Source organism: Solanum stenotomum, chromosome 8 (assembly GCF_019186545.1).
Source record: "Solanum stenotomum isolate F172 chromosome 8, ASM1918654v1, whole genome shotgun sequence".
NCBI lineage: Eukaryota > Viridiplantae > Streptophyta > Magnoliopsida > Solanales > Solanaceae > Solanum > Solanum stenotomum.
In genome coordinates, this window is record NC_064289.1 from 34,113,725 (window position 1) to 34,135,353 (window position 21,629).

The 21,629-nt window shown below is 32.8% G+C and overlaps 1 pseudogene; it reads left to right on the plus strand.

The window, feature by feature from the left end:
• Positions 1–3,112: 3,112 nt before the first annotated feature.
• LOC125873732 (filament-like plant protein) lies at positions 3,113–4,310 on the plus strand (annotated as a pseudogene).
• The last annotated feature ends 17,319 nt before the right edge of the window (positions 4,311–21,629 follow it).

Consider the following 21,629-nt stretch of genomic DNA (forward strand, 5'->3'; position numbering starts at 1 on the left):
TTGAACTTTAGGAAATTGATTATAGAATTAGGTGAGTTTTGGGTCTAGGCTAGACAAAGAATAATATGAGTGTTTATAGACTCGTTAACTTACAAATTATGCATATATACTTGATAGATTGGAAAGGTTCGGAGGCATTGAGGATAGGAAAAGTTTTGGAGAAGCAGTTGCTTGACTTCGGTTCTTCCGTGGAGGTAGGCTATGATTTATTCTATTTCGATAGTTATACTCTTAATAGTGACTGATATGTATTGAGTGATATTGTGAAGTTCTTTGTGTACTTGATTTTGTGGTTGTGTGTTTTGGTTGTGTGGTTTGTGATTGGTCTAAAATCCTGAGACCGTGAAATTTATAATCTGAAACCCTTTTTATCGAAGTGATGCCTTGAATAAAGAAGCCTTGATGAAATAAATTAATGACATCATTGGATCGAAGTGTCATGTTCCGACACGGTATAATTGGATCGGAGTGTCACGTTCCGACACGGTAACATTAAAGGAAAAAGATATTGAATTAACTTAATGTACTCAATCTCAAAAGAACTCAATTCCCAAATTAGTTTGGTTTGGAGGCATGAGTCCTCATGTGTGATCTTGATATTGTTGACTGATTACATACTTACTTTAGTGTGGTTGATACTGGTTCATGTATTTGTTGGTTTCCACCTGCTAAGTGTCATAGTTGATTTTATACTATTATTCATCACATATTAGTTTCTATTTTGGGTTGGCCGATGATATCTACTCAATACATGTTGCCTCGTACTGACCCCTACTTGTATTTTTCTTTGTTTTCTTTTGTGGAGTGCAACAAGTGTATCAGTGACTTCGACTCGCCCTCAGCTCTAGCTAGTCTCCAGCACATCAGGTTCCAGGGTGAGCTATTTATTCCAGCTCGTGTTGGATTCTCTTGGTCATGACATGATGTCCTTAGTTTCGGGCATAAACTATTTTATTCATTTATTTTGGTGTCTTTAATACTCTTAAACTTAGTATTTGAAGATTAGATGTCCTTGATGTGATGACTTTCAGATTTTGGGGATAATAAGTGTTAGACTTTAGAGGTTTATTTGATTGGTTACTTCAATAAGTTTTGAGCTTCCGCATTATTGTTGTTATTTGTAGTTGAATTATTGGTTTATGTTGAGGTTTGGATTCCTTGGTTTGCCCACTTAGGAGGTTAAGTGTGGGTACCACTCACGACTCATTTTGGGTCGTAACAAACATGGTATCAGAGCTTTAGGTTCGATGATCTCATCACACAAGGACAAGTCTAGTAGATCTTGCAGAACGGTATAGGGGCGCCTTTACTTTTCTTCGAGAGGCTATAGGACTTTAAGAAAACTTCATTCCTTCTTTCTTTCGTACTACTACTTGTTTCCAATTGGTATCTGGGTGATACAAATTGTTATCTGAACTTATTCACTCTATTTCACATATGGTTAGTACTGGAATATTATAAGTTGAAAAAGCAACACCATAGAAAAAAAATGTGTCCTTGGAAATAGGTATATTTTCTCATTTGACTACAAGGCCTGTAATGACTAGTGATCAACATGATTTTTTTATTAAGTTTATAAAGTTGAAACCCTCATTCTTCATGGGCATTGATTATCAAGATGCTTATGTTTGATTGTTTGATTGTTTTGACCTACTTCATAAAATGAATATAGTGGAGAGGCTTAGTGTTGAGTTTATAATATACTAGTTTTGGGGAGACGCAAAATGTGGTGGTAGTCTCATGTTGAGTGCCGATTAGTAAAGGCACTACCTATGACTTAAGGCAACATTTTCTAGCTTCTTCATCCAATTATATGCCCCAAACTTTGAGCAATAGGAGGAGAGATGGTTTCCTGAATATAGAGAAACTGAGATATGTGTTGTAGCCACTATAAAAAAAACTGTGTTTAGCGACAGACAAAATTCATCAATAAATAGCTTATTCCGTCGCTATTTTGGTTTAGCGACGGAATAGCAATGAAATATTGCTCGTCGCTATATTCCGCGTAGCTAACCATTTGGCGACAAATAATTGAATCTGTCGCAAATTTAGTGACGGATGCACGCCGAAAGTTATCCGTTGGCAAGCTTAGCGACGAAAAAATTTGTCACTATTTTTGTAATATATGTCGTTGATCTTGTAACTTATTTCGTCGTCTCATCTTATTGGCGACCAAATTTTGTCACTAATTCCGTAGCCATTTTTTGATAAATTTGTCTTTCTTTAGCAACAAAAAAATCCGCCATTGTATTTTAAATTTATCGCTTATTTTATATATTATTTCGTGGTCTCATCATATTAGGCGACAAAATACTGTCGCTAATTCTATCGCTATTCTTCAGCGATAAAAATAATTTGTCACAAATCCGTCAATATTTTTTTATTTGTGTAATATTTTAAATTCACACGTTCAAACACATATTATATAATCACAAAATTAACTTAAGTCATAGAAATTAATACTCTACAAGATCTAAAGTACATAGCTAAGTGCAAATTATATTACCAAGTTCAAAACATCCCTAAAGATAAATTTCAAGCAGAATATATGGCTGAAAGCATTTGCAAAATATCTAGCCAACAAAACTAAGAGAAGCTAGAAAGCGACAATCATTCCTCAGAAACCGATGCACGATCCTCATTGATATTTCCTACAATTGGACCAGGAATTACAGGTGCAATAGTTGATGGATGGTTGGTAGGAGAGTCAGGCTGAGATGAGGCTAGAGAAATCAACCCACGTACATTCTCAACAAATATAGGAATCAAGTGATTAGTTAGTGAAGGAATCATTCGCATCACTTACCCATCCCTATTTTCTGTCAGTATTGACTGAGCATTTGGACATGGTGTTGATCCCGTAAAATCAAATCCATAAGAGACACGAAGATTTTGTTCATAAAATACTTTTGCTTGAGCTCCAAGACCATATATCCTTCTTTTCTTTTCCTCTCCTGTTGCTTGTTAATATGATTGCCATTGATCAACATCACATTGAGTTTGTGTTTGGTTCTATAATATTTCTTGATATTTTTCCTGCAAAAGAGAGTGATAATTAGTAAAATTCATTATTAATAATAATAATTGACACAACCAAACTCCACTAACAACAATGAGTACTCATGTATTTAAAAAATTAAGTTGCGTAAGAACAAAAACAACCATATTGACAAAGTTCACAAGAGTAATTTTCAAATGAAACCAACATCATATTAGCAGAATAATAACTAGATGCAGTTGTGCAACAGAACTTGACTTTGGATGGTCATGTCAGTCATCTCGATGGTGCAATCAAGGAATGTATCGGGCAGTTGAGACAAGCTAGAGTTGAGAAACAGAAAATGATTCAAGATGCTTTGGCAGAAAAAATGAATTGGAATCTCAAAAAACTGCACTTGAGAAATAGCTACTAAAGCTCCAGACATAAGTGGAGGCTGGTAAAGTTGAAACACCTACTTCTACTGATCATGATATCCTTGTCAAGCTTAAATGTCTAGAGAACGATAACACAACTTTCTAAATGGAACTTCTTTCTTGTTCAGAAGTGTTGGAAATTATGATTATAAAGAGGGATTTAAGTACTGAAGTAGCAGAAACCGCTAGCAAGCAGCAGTTGAAAAACGTAAAAAGCTGACCAAACATGAAGCGAAGTGTTGAAAGTTACAGGCCATGGCTCGCAAATCACTCTCAGTCAATGATCAATGATCAATGATCAATGATCTTCTGTTGTTTCATCTTTATATGTGGACTCTGTCATTAATAGTCAATCTGACAGTAGAGAGCGATTAAACACAGTCAGCAATGACGCCCTTAAGATGAGTAAACTGGAAACAAGAGAATATGAACCAAGTTGCTCAAATTCAAGGGCTTTAGCACTCATTGCTACATTATCTGAAACTGCAAACAAGACACCTTCAACAATATCTGATGATGTTCCTCATGATTCCCTCAATATTCAGAACACTTTGGCAGCATAATACAATTTCATTTCACAAAGGGTGGCCGAATTAGAACAAAAGCTGGAGAAGATTGAAGCAGAGAAATCTGAACTAGAGAATGCTTTAAACGTGAGTCAATATGTTCTTTAAGTTTCCTGTTTGTAGCTTAAGGAAATTCAAACAAGGTTGGAAGGGTTGCAGAAGGAGCTAGATATGGTAAAAGAGTCAAAAGAGTTGCATGTCTTTAAATATTGATTCTTTGAAGAAAAAAGTTGAAAGAGAAAAATCCTAGCCATAGACATGGAAGCTAAGTGTTGGGAATTACAAAACGAGCTGCAAATATTCCTGGTGGAGGATCAGTTGTTGATATAGCAAGAGGAGAACTATGGAAGTTACTCTAGAAGATTTCCTGATACACTACTTTGGCTGATCTCCCTCTTTTTATTTAATCCATTTCAGTAGATTTTTGTATCCATTTCTAGTTTCCTTTCTCCAGTGAACTACATTCTGGAGAAGCAATAACTATCCCCTAACCTTTCAAGAGCACATTTCCAGAGCTAGTAATAGAAAATAATAGAAGCTACAAATAGAAATAAAGGGAAAGCAGTTGCAACTTATTCCAATCAAAATCAATACAGACAATAACAATGAAGCTCATAGGTGAAAAATGTTTGCTAGATCGAGATAGAGAAATTTATCTTGATTTGTATAAAATAAACACAATAACAATATAAAATCAAGACATCGAGTTCACAAGAAATCTCCATTCCCTTTTGAAGTGATGTCGCCAAAAAGGGCAAGAAACCATAAGATTTTTCAACCACTTAACAAATCATAAAAGCTTCATGCCAATCATCATAAGGGAATAGAGAAAACCAAGTCCGACAAGAGGAATGGAAAGAATCTGAATGAAATCGATAATACTGAAACACCACTTAAAAAAATTAAACATGAATAAATTTTCTTTTGTCACAATGAAGGTTCAGCACGCAGAGAGAATCTTAAGTAGATGCAAGTACATATGATCAATGTTCACCATTCTCCTAAACTATTTGAGGAGTAAGAAGAGATATAGGCAATTACTTGGATCATCAATTCATGTGTTATCAGTAGTAAGAAGAGACATAATGAGCAGTGGACCAAGTCTAAAAAGAACACAAGATACTCAAGAGCTTTACAACACTACTGATATGTTTAAATCTTTGAATTGCACCTCTGTAACACTCATACCCAAAGTTCAACATCTCAATACCATTAGAGACTACAAAACAATCGAGGAAGCTTTTAATACTACTGGTTCTGAAGGAAAAAAGGTTGTAGTTATACAGAACATATTAAGCAGCAATGTTTACTATATTAAATCATAATTCTTAAATTTGCAAGAGTTGGACAATGCAACCAATTACTCATGTAAAAGGTAATGACAGGCATCAACAATCACATAAAGAAAGAGGCATCGACAATTCAACATAAAAGCATATAGAATAGAGATACAACGAAACATATAATTAAAATAGATTTACTTGAGTTTAAAGACTTTACCTAAACAAATCTTCAAAGATTTTACCTTGCATTTCCTTGAGTTTCAGCCAAATCTATAAAAAAAAAATATCAAATCTGTGAAGAAAATTGAAAGAGTTAAAAAGAAATATCTTTTGATTTTCAAAGAAATATGAAGTTTGAGTGTTGAAAGTAGAAAACAATTACCTTTTTATAAATCAACAGTGATGAAGAAGCGTCCAAGCAGCAGCGACAAGTTTCCAGCAACGATGAAGTAGCGCCCAAGCAGCAGCGACAAGTTTCCAACAATGATGAAGCAGCGTCCAAGCAGCAACACTTGATTTCCAGTAATGATGAAACAGCGTCCAAGCAACAACACCTAATTACCAGCAACAATGAAGCAATCATGTCATTGATATAAGAAAAAACAACAAATATGTATTACAATGAAGTGAAACATTAATCTACACAAAACAAAAAGTTAAGTGAGTATCTGAAAAGTACAACTTTAGTATAATACACTCTTCAATACTAACAAGCCCTCTTCTATAACTAACTATTATATCTCTAATTAAGTAGGGTGCATTACTTTTTTCCCACTCAAATACCTATACTTATTTGTTCACATACAAAAATAAATAAACTTATCAGTTATGTCCACTATAAATTTCTAATTTCAAATTCATCTTAATAAAAGACTTGTTTGAATCTCAATATCCCAAAGAGTGTCACATAAATTGAAATGAAGGAGTAGTATTTTTGTTGAAATATTTACATAAATAACTATTATTGGGTCTAACTAACAATCCATAGCAGTAACTCTTCAAAAATCAAGAGCACCCCATGATACCATATAGATCTGCAAGTAAAAATGAAAAAAATAAAAAAGGGGTGGATTCAAAACTCAAAAATTTGAAGATAAAAATCAAAAGTTAGAGTACTAAACTATTCTTCAAATATGGGTATTCACTTTTAGAGAATGAATCAGAGAAACCTATTGTCAAATTAGCCATACAATTGAATGAATCAAAATGGGTCTACACTCAAAAAATCATATGAGAAGCAAACAAAAACAAGAATAACAACATCAAAATCGTTGTTACAAATAGGAAAAAAAAGGAATGCTTACATAACAAACAAAATAGAGATGATTGCTAAATTATTATTCTACAAGTAAAAGACAAACAAAATAGAGTTGAAATAGAGAGAATACTTACTCAAATTTGTGAAATTTTAATTTTTAACTTTAATTAACTCACCTTCTTCCAAGATCTACAAATTCACTTAACAAAGAGGTTTCTCAATGAGCAGGTGGGTGGGTGGGTGGGGAGCAGCTAGATGTCCTCCATGTGAGAGACGTTTCTCACTCTCACACTTAAGGTTTTCTCATTCTCACACTCTAAGAAATGAAAAGTTTTGTCACTCTCTCTCTCTCTCTCTCTCAAAATGAGGGAAAAATGTTAAGTTGAGAGGGAAATATTTGAGCCCTAAAAAAATTTCAGTAAAAATTACCGACGATTTTAGCGACGGATATGCGTTCTGTCGCTAAATATTTCATTATGATTTAAGAGAAATTAGCCTACGACCAAAATATTTGTAGCAAGAAATAAAATAACACTAGCGACAAATTGGTTCGTCGTTAAATCTGTCGCTAACAAATTATCAATTTTGTCATCAACCGTATGTCGCTATTTCTGTAGGCAAATAAAGACGCCAAATTTTAGTGCCTAATTTTAATGACGGATTTGAATTTTTGTCGCTAATCCGTCGCTATTGAAGATCCTAATATTTTCTTTGATATTTTAGAAACCAAATGAGTTTTCCGTTGCTAATCCGTCATTATTTAGTGACAAAATATTGATTGTCACTGAAATTCGTTGCTAAATGTTGTTTTTTTTGTAGTGAGCATATGAGGTCAAATTTTATACTTTATCTAGATATGTGAAAACATTTAAGAAGTTTCGTAACGGACGAGTAGATAATGAACGTCATTACATTGGAAAATACAGTTAGTAAATTTTTCATAATATGTATGGGTCGAATTATGTGAGCTATTCGGGTAAGATCTTCTCAATAGGTATGATGTGCGATGGATCTAATAAACTTTCACGATGTGGTTCTAGTGTTATATGGAAATGAATATGTTGATTGTCAATTGGAAATATTAACTACTAAAGAAGTTATCAGTTCTATGACATGTTCAGATAATGAGATTTAGTGTTGCATTCACATTTGAGAAACCAACTAGTTTGTTACTACGGATGCTTGGGTTAAGCATTGTTTTAAGGAAGTTTTTAGTGGTGGATCCTTGGTACGATATTAATGCATTAGGTAGTGAAGTCTATCTTGAGGGTTCTAGGACTAGGGATTTTATCTTAAGCTCCGAAGGAGTAGATTGATACCGGAATCACAAACTTATGGATAAAGAAAGTCAGTGAGTATAATTGGGTGAATGCAATTGAAGATTTTAGTTAGAAAGTGTGCATAAAATATGTGTTAGTCCTTAGGATTTGATTGATATAACTAGGTTGATGTGTCATATCAATGAAAAGATTGACTTCGTGGTGATGACAAGGGCTTACTGAGCATGATGGTAATACGAGTTAGTGATAAATAGTGATTGAGATGCAAATATAGAATACATATTGTTGGTTAAATAAATTTTGTATGGTAATAATGACTTGTGAGTATCTAAGGTTGCATTTTCTACTATTTTAGTGAGTAACGTGGTTGTATGGAAAATTTTGAGAGATATTGGCACCGCTCGAATAGAATTTAAAAGAGCTAGAGTCATAATGAAAATGAAATAAAATTTGTGGGATGAGTATAGCCTTCAGAAAGAGGTGAGAGTAAGAATATTTTCTCCGGTTGCAAGGACTTAAAAGGTATCTTCAATAGGATAGAGAATTGGGTTCAGAGATATGTAATTTCATCCGTTTTGCTCTTTTATGGTAATTGTGTCACAGGTTCATCAGATTGGTTAAAAGCTAATGGATAAAACTTAAGAAAGGAGTGTACAATCATTCAGCTCGAGTGTGATGATAAGTTCTGTGGTAGTGTTGAATTTTGTAATGAGTATGGTTGGCTTTTTAGTAAAGGATATGGTAAGGTCGATGGATAGGCGATCAATGATAAGCTAAGATATAGGAATTCATAAAAGTCTTCAAAGTATAAGGACATGTAGATAGATAAGGGCCGAGATATTTAGAATTTTGCACCATGGGAAGAATTTGAGAAAATGAAGGAATAAGACCTCTTGTATAAACCCATGGGGTGTAGTTGAAGGTTGTATTGATTTTTGCCTATGAGTTTAGATATGATTGTGAGATGTGAACTAGTTCAGTACAGACTTACTAGGAGTTTATCATCGACTTTTATATAGATTGAGTTTTGATTTAGGTGACAAACAGTGAGATATGGAAAATTTAGAGTTTTACGTGGGGTTATATTGCTCAAATTATGATAGATGACTTAATAATGATGCACAAGGTGATATACAATTCTACATGGTTATTAAGAATTTAGAGTTGGATTAATACTACTCTATTGATGGGACTACATAGAATGTTATGATGCGTTACGTAGACACTTGATAGTAAATAGAGGTTACGTGCTTATAGTACATAAACTTATTGTGGTGACCAAAAATTTCTTAAGTGTTGGTATGAGGTATATAATGGTTTGAATGGTAGTTAAAACTAGGTATATGAAAGATTGTGTAGAGTCGACATTGAGTGTGATTCAATAGCTCCATCTCGATGGGAGAGTACTATTAGATTTAGAAGTAGTTTTATTAGCCTTGGGTGAGACCCGTATCTATCATGGGATATTTAAATAGAAACAGAGATAGACATAGTTTGAACATGTATTTGATAAGAATACTTTGATACTAATGATGGTTTGGGAGTAAGGTAGATGATTGATGTGGTTATGGTGTTTTATTAGTATTAAAAAGGTTGACTTCAGTGGATGTGGTTCGATAAACCAAGTATATGTGTGCAATTATAATAGGGACTAAATTGGTGATTGTGGGTAGCTAGAAAATCAAAGATATAGAGTCAGATTAATGAAAATGTTTGATATGGGCACTATGGAAGGAGTATCTAGAGTTATTCAACCTTGGTTATGTACATTCTTATGCGACCAACTACTTCATTCTGGGCGTGGTTTAGAGTATGATTCACTTTCTACGTCCGTGCGTGTTTTCGCTTCTCTGGGTGAGTCCCTAGTAGTGGATTGTGTGTACCTATTCTGTGATTGTCCTCCTGGTAGGGTTACATCCTTGGTTAGATTTGTTCATTCAAATTATGGAAGATTTGGTGTTGTTTGGGATAGTTGAAGTATGCTAGTTTGTGAGAATTTATAGGAGAGCTACCATGAAAATTTAAAGTTTTTCGATAGACTTAAGATTTATCTCATCACCGGTATCATGTTTTGGCTATGTGTGATTTAATGTGGGGACCATGGGGTCTAGTTTTGTGATTCTTAAGGTTTGTCTATAATAGCTACCAATCTAGCATTTCAACAGTGTTATTAGAGGTTTTGTATGCTTGGGTGTATCACTCGATGGTGGTTACTTGATCATTTGCATCTTTGGATCAGATGAGTTCGATTCTCCTAGATGATTACTTGATGTCTAAAGATCATATTTTTATAGCTTAAGCTCGAGGAAATAGTTTGTTTTGAGGATGTAATCTTGATAAGATCTATGATGGTTTGTGGATTATGAGTGTGTGGTGGTTGGTTCAGGTTCACTCATGATTGTAACCAATATTGATTTAGGCTTTTAGCATGGTTATGTTAGAAAATACTTGTCCTGAGGGGTGTGTCAAGGTCTAGTGGAAGAATCGGCCAGTTGAAGAGTCCATTTGAGAATAGTTTTGTTGTTAGTTGAGCTTGCATACAACAATAGTTATCATTAGAGTATTGAGATGACCCCATTTGAGGCATTGTATGGGAGGAGGTGTAGATCTCCAGTTGGTTGGTTTGATACTTTTGAGATGAGGCATTGGGTACTAATATTTTGAAGGAATCGTTGAGACATGAGGTACACTTTCTTATCCTCACCTTCTTTTGATCGTTCGAGGATGAACAATGGGTAAATTGGTATCTACTGTAACGATCCGTTTGGTCGTTTTGAGTACTAGAGCTTTTTATTTGATACAATACTTTTCGATAGATTCTAAATGGATATTTTGGACTATTCATAACTACAATTCTATAATTAATGGGGTACTTTTAATAATTTATTTAGTTGGTGGTTAAACAAAATAACATTAAAATTTATAGTGGGTCACTTTTACACTTTATAGTTGGTCTTATATAATAATTAAGGAGTAAATATTCTATAGAAAGAAATTATAGGATTTAGTAGTTATTTAATTATTAATTAGTTGATAATTATTAATCCTAAATAATTAAAAGACGAGACAATAGAGCGAATGCTTACCTGCAACTCACGGCGGTACCCTCAGGTAATTCTACAACAACCATCAATATTGTTCTTTGCATATTAATTATTGGGCGGAAGGTTTTGTATAATTACCTGATATGACTTAGTGCCATTTTATGGCTGAATGAATAGTAATAGTAATATTATATGGTGGTATTGAATAATTTAAAGTGCATTGTGAATGGAATGTTGTGACCAACCATTAATAATCAGTAAATAAAGTGTTGTCTCTGATTATTAATCAAATTTGATTTCTAATATTATTTATTGGGTTTAATGAATGGATTTCATGCTTAGTAAAAGGGTTATGTGTAGTGTCGGTTTGGGAGGAAAAGAATCAACAATTAAATTAGTTTTATGTTAGAATGAGTACTTAAAGGTACAAGTTTGAGTGGGGAAAGGTAATAATTAATTGACTCTAGTGTTGCTAATAATTGGCTTGGAGTAGTCGGTCACTGGAAATTGTATAAGGAACAAATTATTAGCAGGTTAATGTTTTGTATGTTTTGTCGTAGTTAAAGTATTGGATAAATTTTTGGTTTTAGTTATGGGTATTTCTACGATTATCACATTATAATCTAAGTTTTTATAAATCGATATAGATAATTAAATATTAGGTTGATCGAATTATTTAAATTTCATTAAAAGTTATGCTAATTGGAGGAATTAAGACCTATCCTTAGGTTTGAACTTTAGGAAATTGATTACAGAATTAGGTGAGTTTTGGGTCTAGGCTAGACAAAGAATAATATGAGTGTTTATAGACTCGTTAACTTACAAATTATGCATATAAACTTGATAGACTGGAAATGTTCGGAGGCATTGAGGAAAGGAAAAGTATTGGAGAAGTAGTTGCTTGACTTCGGTTCTTCGGTGGAGGTAGGTTATGGTTTATTCTATTTTGATAGTTAGACTCTTAATAGTGACTGATATGTATTGAGTGATATTGTGAAGTCTCTGTGTACTTGATTGTGTGGTTGTGTGGTTTGTGATTGGTCTAAAATCCTAAGACAGTGAAATTTATAATATGAAACCCGTCTCTATCGAAGTGATTTCTTGAATAAAGAAGCCTTGATGAAATAAATTAATGATATCATTTGATCGGAGTATCACATTTCGACACAGTATAATTGGATCGGAGTGTCACGTTCTGACACGGTATAATTTGATCGGTGTGTCACGTTTCAACACGGTATAATCTGATCGGAATGTCACGTTCCGACATGGTATAATTGGATCGGAGTGTCACATTTCGACACGGTATTATTGAATTGGAGTGTCACGTTCCGACACGGTATAATTGGATCGGAGTGTCACATTCCGACACAGTATAATTGGATCAGAGTGTCACGTTCCGACACAGTAACATTAAAGGAAAAAGATATTGAATTAACTTAATGTACACAATCTCTAAGAACTCAATTCCTGAATTAGTTTGGTTTGGAGGCATGGGTCCTCATGTGTGATCTTGATATTGTTGACTGATTACATACTTACTTTAGTGTGGTTGACATTGGTTCATGTGTTTGTTGCTTGCCACCTGCTAAGTGTCATAATTGATTTTATACTATTATTCAGTACATATTAGTTTCTATTTTGGGTTGGCCGATGATATCTACTCAGTACATGTTTTCCCGTGCTGACCCCTACTTGTATTTTTCTTTGTTTTCTTTTGTGGAGTGCAACAAGTGTATCAGTGACTTCGTATCGCCCTCAGCTCTAGCTAGTATCCAGCACATCAAGTTCCAGGGTGAGCTATTTATTCTAGTTCGTGTTGGATTCTCTTGGTCATGACATAATGTGCTTAATTTCAAGCATAAACTATTTTATTCATTAATTTTGATGTCTTTAATACTCTTAAACTTAGTATTTATTATAGTTTTCAAGAGCTACCAAGCAAAGCAAGAAAGATCTTAAACATGGACAAACAACAAATACCATCTATCAGAATAAGAATAAGGAAAATCAACATTCGCAACAACAATGATATATAGAGGAGAGACCACAGAGACAACATAATCACTTAGCTAATACATTACAGAATAGTTAGTGGTCAAGATAGGGGCAAAATAGCTAAGTAAAAAACTTATAGCTAGCCACAACTACTTCAACCAACACAGAGTGATATCACCAGAAAAATGGAGAATCGTTGATCATCATGGACTTCAAAGTGCACAGGAAAAAAAAAGAAAAAGTTAGAAGAGGAACATGGCGCAAGTAAATACGGGGTGCCACTTACCTGTATCTTCAAAGAAAAGCTTGCACAAGGGACCCGTAGAAGCATCTTCAGCGGCGAAAATGAAGAGGAGACAGCTGGGGAATCACATTAGGAAATCCTATTTTCTAGGGGATTGGTTTACACCTGAGATTTGGTCACTTTTGGACCGACATCTTATTTGCTGTTTTTGTATGTAATGGGCTCAGTTTGAGTCCATTTGCATTTATTAATAAAATGGACCATTGGTCCAAAAATTTATTTAAAAAAAGAAAAGAAGATTCGATGTCCTCGATGTTATGACTTTCAGATTTTGGGGATAATAAGTGTTAGATTTTAGAGGTTTATTTGATTGGTTACTTCAATAAGTTTTGAGCTTCCGCATTATTGCTGTTATTCGTAGTTGAATTATTGGTTTATGTTGAGATTTGGATTCCTTGGTTCGCCCACTTAGGAGGTTAAGTGTGGGTGCCGCTCACGACTCATTTTGGATCGTGACACATATACTACACCACTACACATCCACACACACGTACTATTCTACAACACACACCCCTCTATTAATACACATACTTACATAAAGACCTCTGCACACAACAAAAAAAAGACACAGACAACACACAAAAAACGTACAAAAAAAGAGAAAAAGAATACACTATACATTCATACCAGAAGACATTCGTACGTATAGAAAAAATAAATATCAAAACATCAAGACGTTTTTTAATTCCTTCCAACCCCAGAGTTAGAGGTTGAGTTTGTGGTTTGCTTTCGTGGTTTCGAGTTCGTGGCTTCTTATGAGGATTGTTTCCTTTTCATGAATTGAATTTTCGCAAGATGTACCATTTAATCTTCATTGTATATTTTGATTTCATTATTATACAAGATGTGATTCTAATATCATGAAGTTGCTCAAATTTATGTGTATTTAATATTAACATTATATTATTGAAATTTGTTTGAAGCTTTTATATCATTAAATTTAGAAATAAAATTGTATAACTTGTGATTATTTGGTTTGGTGCTTGTGCCTTATTAATTTTGATAAATTATCTGTTGAGTTGTGTTCAAATAAGTGATAAGTTATTTTTATGTAATAATATGGGTGTTGCTTTTATCTTTCGAGTGTTAACTTAGTTTTTCTTTAATAAATAAATATATAAAATTAAAACTAATAAGAAAATTTCAACAGTGAGTAATAACTTTTGTGCACATGTTTATGATGAAATAATAATAATAATATTATTATTATTATTATTATTACTAATATTATTATTATTCTTGTGGTCGGTGGTAGTTTGGCACCACTTGATTCACGGTTAAAAATTGGCAGATTAATTTTTGTAGGCAAATTTAGATACGCTAAAAATGGTTTCAATTAAGAATGTGGTTACATATTTTCTTTGAAACACTTAAAAGAAATTGAAGGATGCGGTGCGCACCTTGACGAAATTGTTTAATAATTAATTTTTAGTAATTTAAATCAAGAGGTGTAAATTGAGATTATTAGGTGTGAGGTACTCGAGAGAAAAAGACAGTTATGCCTCTAAATGTCAAGACCAAGAATGCATTTACACATCTAGGTTCAGACTAATAAAAATTAAACAATAAAAAAAATAAGCAAATCATGGCCTATATTAATGTATCCAAAATAATAATAATAATAATTTAATGTAAGTATAAGTCAATAAAAGCGACCGTGCTAGAACTACGAGACTCGAGTGGTGCCTAATACCTCCCCCTTAGTCAACATAATCCTTACCTGAATTTCTCGTTCGCAGACCAAAATAAAAAGTCATTTCCTTTTGGTTAGGGATTAAAAAGAAAAGGTTACTTGGAACACCATAATTCAATTCCAAGTGACGACTTTGAAAAACAAAATAAAATAATCCCTATTCAATAACGTCACTTGAATTGAAAAAACCCTTCCGCCGTGCGCAAAAAAAGGTGTGACATCTCTGGCGACTACGCTGGGGACTAACCAAAATTTGAACTTTGTTATATTGACTCTTACTTGATTTTATTATTTTATTTTATTGGATATATTGTGTTTGATAGCCTAATGTGATACTTGCTGCTCATTTATTGCTTTTAATATTTATATTGTTGAACTGTACTAAATTTTTTTTGTCTCACCCACACCTTATGAGTCTTTGAATACACTTAACACACGTTCACATGAATGTAGTTATGCATCCTATTTTTTCTTGAGATAAAACTGGAGTGTTTTGACACCCAGTGAAGATATTTAGTCACATATCTTAGGCGGGGTTGGATCAGTAATAAAGTCGGAATAGCGCTGCTACCGATAAGTTGTCCCTCATTGGCCGAGTTGTCCACTTGAGTAAGCCAGTCTAGACACCTATCTCCTAGTTGTCCACTTGAGTAAGCCAGTCTAGACACCTATCTCCTTTAGGTCATGGTTACCACTAGTAGGCTCCACTCATTTGCATAATTTGTATTTGACTTAGTGACTTGATATAAGAATTGAGTTTGTCTAGGACAAATATTCATTTCTTACTTGACCACTTAGATTTTTTTATGAGCTACATGAAAAATGTATTTGTTTGGAAAGTCTTGAATAATAATGCATTTGTCAAAACAAGAAGTTTTAATATCTTAAAGTGTTTAACTGTCCAGACTGGACGATCTACGCACACCTGATTCTCACTTCGATGAGATACGTAGGCAACCCTCCTCGGGTTCGATGATTCAAATTTAAAAATAAAAATAAAATGAAATAATTTATTTATCCTTTCTAAAAAAAATAGGATTTGTTCTTCTCAAAAGATAAAACAAAACAAAAGATTTTTACTTCATATATCCTGAACTACGTTCGATCTGATTCTTGATTTGACAAGATACATAGGCAGCCTTATGTTGAGGTTCGATTCAACTAAGAAAAAATCTAAAAAGTCGTTACAAAAATTGGGGCAAAAAAAAGGATTTTTTTTAATCTACAAAAAAAATTGACTTGGTTGATACTAACATATTTAGGAGTGTGCATAAGAAAAAAGAAAAATGTTAAATTATTTGTCAAGACAGGCTAACTTTATTGTGACCTATCGACTTCTTTTGGTATCTCTTGATATCTCTATGTAATATTTGAGAAATCATCTTGCTTAAAGTTAAGGAAATTTGACCTCATTGTTTAAGGTGCATTGTGTGGTGAGCTTTAGATATAAAGTTCAATTGCATGATTTATTTGATCTAGAACTTGGCCCGAATGTTGGTAGGAGCGAAATTTTGAGCAACATTTAACTTGAGAAATGATTATAGGCTTTCTTTGATCCAATTGTGCCTTTCAAGCCTATCAAATGACACGTTATCTTTGAATTCCCATTTCGAGCATAAAATATTTTTATTTGAATAACCACATCTTAACATATATCATTTTGAGTGCATAAATGCAGTATACCTTGGTACCACCTCCCTGAGTACACTATCAATTATCTACACAGCGTCAAAGACCTATGTTGGGTAACAAAGTGAAAAGGCCAAATATGCAAAAGTTTAAAAAAATGACAAAGAAAAGCTAGAATGAAAAAATGGAAAAAAAAGAAAATAAATAAATGAGGAGAAACTTTCAAGAAAACACAGTTCAAATGCCAAAATAAAAAAATATTGAGAGCATTGTGCAAAATTTAAGGAGGAAATAGTTACTTTATCCCAAATGAATATCCTACCTTTCCCTAAGCATACATTACAAGCCAATGACAAGTCCTATTTAATCTCATTTTTGGTGTTCTCACATTAGTGGATACTTACATAAGGGTCAAACATATGGTATCTCAATCTCATGCACTGAAAATTTTTCTAAGTGTGAGTGACCTCTAAAACGTCCTTAGATCAGAACACTTCTCTTTTTTTGAACTAGGACTTCATTTGTTGCGAGGACACTTGAAACATGAGGATATGAATAATTCTATCCCTTAATTTGGGCAAGATGAACTTATCTTGTAAATACTTAAGTATGTTCGAGATACCATTTGAAACTATAGTGATTACACAAAGTTGACCTCGAATTTGTATGAAAGTAGTTGAAGGTGACTCGTATGCATCATACTAATTGTTGGTACCAACTAAAGTCAAAACATTGTCAACCATGAACTGATTCGTTTCTCAAAAGACATCTTCTGTAGGAAAAATCAAGAAAAAGAAAAAATAATTTTTGATTCATATGAATTACGTTCGACCTGATTTTCGCTTTGACAAGATACGTAGGTAGCCTTATAGGTTCGGTTCAACCAAGAAAAAAGTCTAAAAAGTCCTCATCACAAAAACAAGACAATAATAATAATAATAATAATAATAATAATAATAATAATAATAATAATTATTATTATTATTATTATTATTATTTTATTTTATTTTATGTTTGGAAAAAAAGAAAACGAAATAAAAGAGTCAATTCCAAAAGTTGTAAGTCTTAACCCTGTTACCACAGTATCTTTGAGTTTTCATGCTGATCATTTCTTTGTAACCCTGTCCAAAAGTCACGTTACAGTCCAAATAAAGAGCTTCTGATCAATTTTTAACAATGACAAGTCAAGCAAGCTTTCAATGTTGATTATCATACTAAAAAAAATGTCATGCCACTCGCATAAGTAGTGAAAAAGGAGGGAATCTTATAGATGAAAATCATCGAAAGCACTATAAGAGATCATTTGAGTTGAGAGAAAGTGAAAAATGACAGAGTCTTATTGGTGAAAACTCTCAGGGCACCGTAAGACGATAGTGAGTGAGAGATAATAAAAAAGAAAGAGACTTGTTAGTGAAAACCTTTCGAGGAACCACAAGTCAAGTGTTAGTCATAAATCTAGTGCAAAAGTTGGATTATAGAAGTCTGACTTCAAAGTTGAAAGTTTGATGAAGATGAAGTTTAGATTGATTGGACAGACCAGGCCATTTAATTCGAAATACATGTCATGATCATTAGAATTGACCACCACTATTAATGGAGTCAATTTATTTTTATTTAATTATTTTTCTCAAAAGAGTCAAATATTATTTCTTCTTATTTTGTATCGCTCAATTCGATCTTGAGTTAGTCTTCATTAAGCAAGCGGAAAATGGTTTCAAAATTGCTACCATCTCTTCACTCGCACAAAACAAAGTTTGGTCAGCACATCAATCGTGATAAAATCTAAGAAATAATGATATGCATAGTAACTTGTCAACAATTGACAATTTTTGAGAATTTATATGAATACAAGAGTCAATTATTGTTGGAGGGTGGAAACAGTATAACAAATCTGAAGATGTTTTCAAGATTATCGAGGTGGCTTGACTAGCAAATGGAAACAGTCTGTCCAAACTAATATGGTTCAACACTGCAGTAAAAGGAGCAATTATCTTCCAAGCCAAGGCCACAAATCAACCACCAATTTAAAACTCAATTTTTTTTTTGAAATAAGAAGCTTTCTTGCTGAAATGAACATTGTTTCACAGGTTCAAATTGGATAACAGAGTTACGATAAAAATTTATGACCATTTTTATTTTTATACTTGCACAAATAGTTAATTTTATCTTCTCCTAGGATAAACACTTCCAATACTTCCTAGTCTGCGATTGTTATTTTATTTTTCTCCCAGGATAAACACTTCCTAGTCTAAGATTGTTTCTTTTTTATTTTCTCCTAGGATAAACACTTTCTAGTCTGAGACATTATTTTCTATTTTCTCCTAGGATAAACACTTCTAGTCTGAGGCGTTATTTTTTTTTTGTATTCTCTCATAGGATAAACACTTTCTAGTCTGAGACGTTATTTTTTATTTTCTCCTAGGATAAACACTTCCTAGTCTGAGACCGTTACTTTTCATTTTCTCCTAGGATAAATGCTTCCTAGTCTGGAACCGTTATTTTTCATTTTCTCCTAGGATAAACACTTCCTAGCATGAGTCCTTTAATTTTCATTTTCTCCTTGGATAAACATTTCCTAGTCTGAGATCGTTATTTTTTATTTTCTCATAGGATAAACACTTCCTAGTCTGAGACTTTTTTTTTATCTTCTACTAGGATAAACACTTCTTAGTCTATTACGTTATTTTTTTATTTTCTCCTAGGATAAACACATCCTAGTCTGAGACCGTTATTTTTCATTTCTCCTAGGATAAACACTTCCTAGTCTGAGATTGTTATTTTTCATTTTCTCTTGGGATAAACACTTCCTAGTTGGAGACCGTTATTTTTATTTATTTATTTTCTCCTAGGATAAACACCTCCTAGTCTGAGACATTTTTTTTTTATTTTCTCCTAGGATAAACACTTCCTAGTCTGAGACATTTATAGTTTATTTTCTCCTAGGATAAACACTTCCTAGTCTGGGTTTATTTTTGAAAATTTACATCTGCTAATAACTCACAAAATATTTCCAGTGAAAACTGGGGCAAGAATTTTGTTTATTTATTTTGTTTGTGATGGTTTTCAGGATTGTTCAAGTGAAACATGGATTTGAAATTCAAGAACAAAGTTTCAACTCTTTTCAGAATAATCAATCCCTATGATAGCTAGAATCAGCTTCTTCAATGCATGTAGCAACCTGAGCACCTGACATCTGCTTCTATTCCGTTACTGATCAGAAAACTGTAGTCATTCAAGAACATTTTCAAATTGTCATTTTTGAAGAGTGTCAAAAACACACTCTAAGTGGCAAGTAAAGCATTGGATTCATTCAAGATCAAGATACTCACCAAAATCAAGGTGATATCTCAAAGTCAAGATTCAAGAAAAGCTGCATAGATAGGAGCTTGTACTTTTATTTTCCTTTTTTGACTATTAGCTTTCATTTTTTTCATGTAAGGATAAGAGCCGCGACCTGGAGCCTCGATGGAACCTCACTTAACTTCCAACTCATCACCTCATCTCCTTGAACTACACGTGAACTGATTCTCTTATAACTCGAGATATGTAGGATGTCCAAAACGAGGACTTGGTCGCATAAATTTATTTTTTTCGAATAAGAGTCGGTCAATATTTGTCGTGTTGTCTACTTCTTTGTCTGAAAACTCTTCATGTTTCCAGTCAAAGAGGGGCAAACTGTAGACACATAATTTTTTACTGAACTTAAGTTTTACACCATTTTTAGAGTTTAAATATTTTTATAAAAATTTAAATTAAATATTTAGACTTTTATCTTATTTTATTAAGTTTATTTTAAAAGATTTGAAAACAACAAAAATAGAATCACAGTTTTGGTAAGTTTTATTTTTAATTTATTCAAAAAGAAATAAAAACTTTCAAAAATATATATTTTCTTTTAATTTTAGCTTTAATAAATAAACTAGTGTTTCTTAATTATATTTTTTAATTAGCTATTTAACTTTTCTATATGTATATTAATTTAAAATAATTAGTTAATATTTTTAATTATTGTATTTTATATTTATATATACCTACACATTAACCCCCACTACTCTTCCCATTTCCAACAACCCTCACCCCCACTTCACCATAATTCCCTACTCCACTCATTACACATATACTACACCACTACACATCCATGCACACGTACTACTCTACCACAAACACCCCTATATTAATACACATACCTACATAAAGACCTCTGCACACAACCAAAAAAAAAGACACAGACAACACACATAAAAAACGTACAAAAAAAAAGAGAAGAAAAAAATACACTATGCATTCATACCTAAAGACCCTCGTACGTATAGAAAAAAAATCAAAACGTGAAAACGTTTCTTAATTCCTTCCAACCCCACACTTAGAGGTTGAGTTCGAGGTTTGCTTTCATGATTTTGAGTTCGTGGCTCCTTATTAGGATTGTTTCCTTTTTGTGGATTGAATTTTCGCAAGCGGTACCATTTAATCTTCATTGTATAATTTCATTTCATTATTATACAAGATGTGATTCTAATATCATGAAGCTGCTCAACTTTATGTGTGTTTAGTTTTAGCATTATAATATTGAAATTTGTTTGAAGCTTTTATATCATTAAATTTAGAAATGAAATTGAATAACTTGTGATTATTTGTTTTGGTGCTTGTGCCTTATTAATTTTGATGAATTATCTGTTGAGTTGTGTTCAAATAAGTGATAAGTTATTTTTGTGCAATAATATGGGTGTTGCTTTTATCTTTTGAGTGCTAACTTAGTTTTTCTTTAATAAATAAATATATAAAATTAAAACTTATAAGAAAATTTCAACAGTGAGTAATAACTATTGTGCACATGTTTATGATTAAATAATAATATTATTATTACTATTATTATTATTACTAATATTATTATTATTATTGTGGTCGGTGGTAGTTCAGCACCCTTTGATTCTCGCTTAAAAATTGGCAGACTAATTTTTGTAGGCAAATTTAGATAGACTAAAAATGGTTTCAATTAAGAATGTCATTACACATTTTCTTTGAAACACTTAAAAGAACTTCAAGGATACGGTGGCACACTTTGACCAAATTGTTTAATAATTTAAAATCAAGAGGTGTAAATTGAGATTATTAGGTGTGAGGTACTCGAGAGAAAAAGGCAGTTTTGCCTCTAAATGTCAA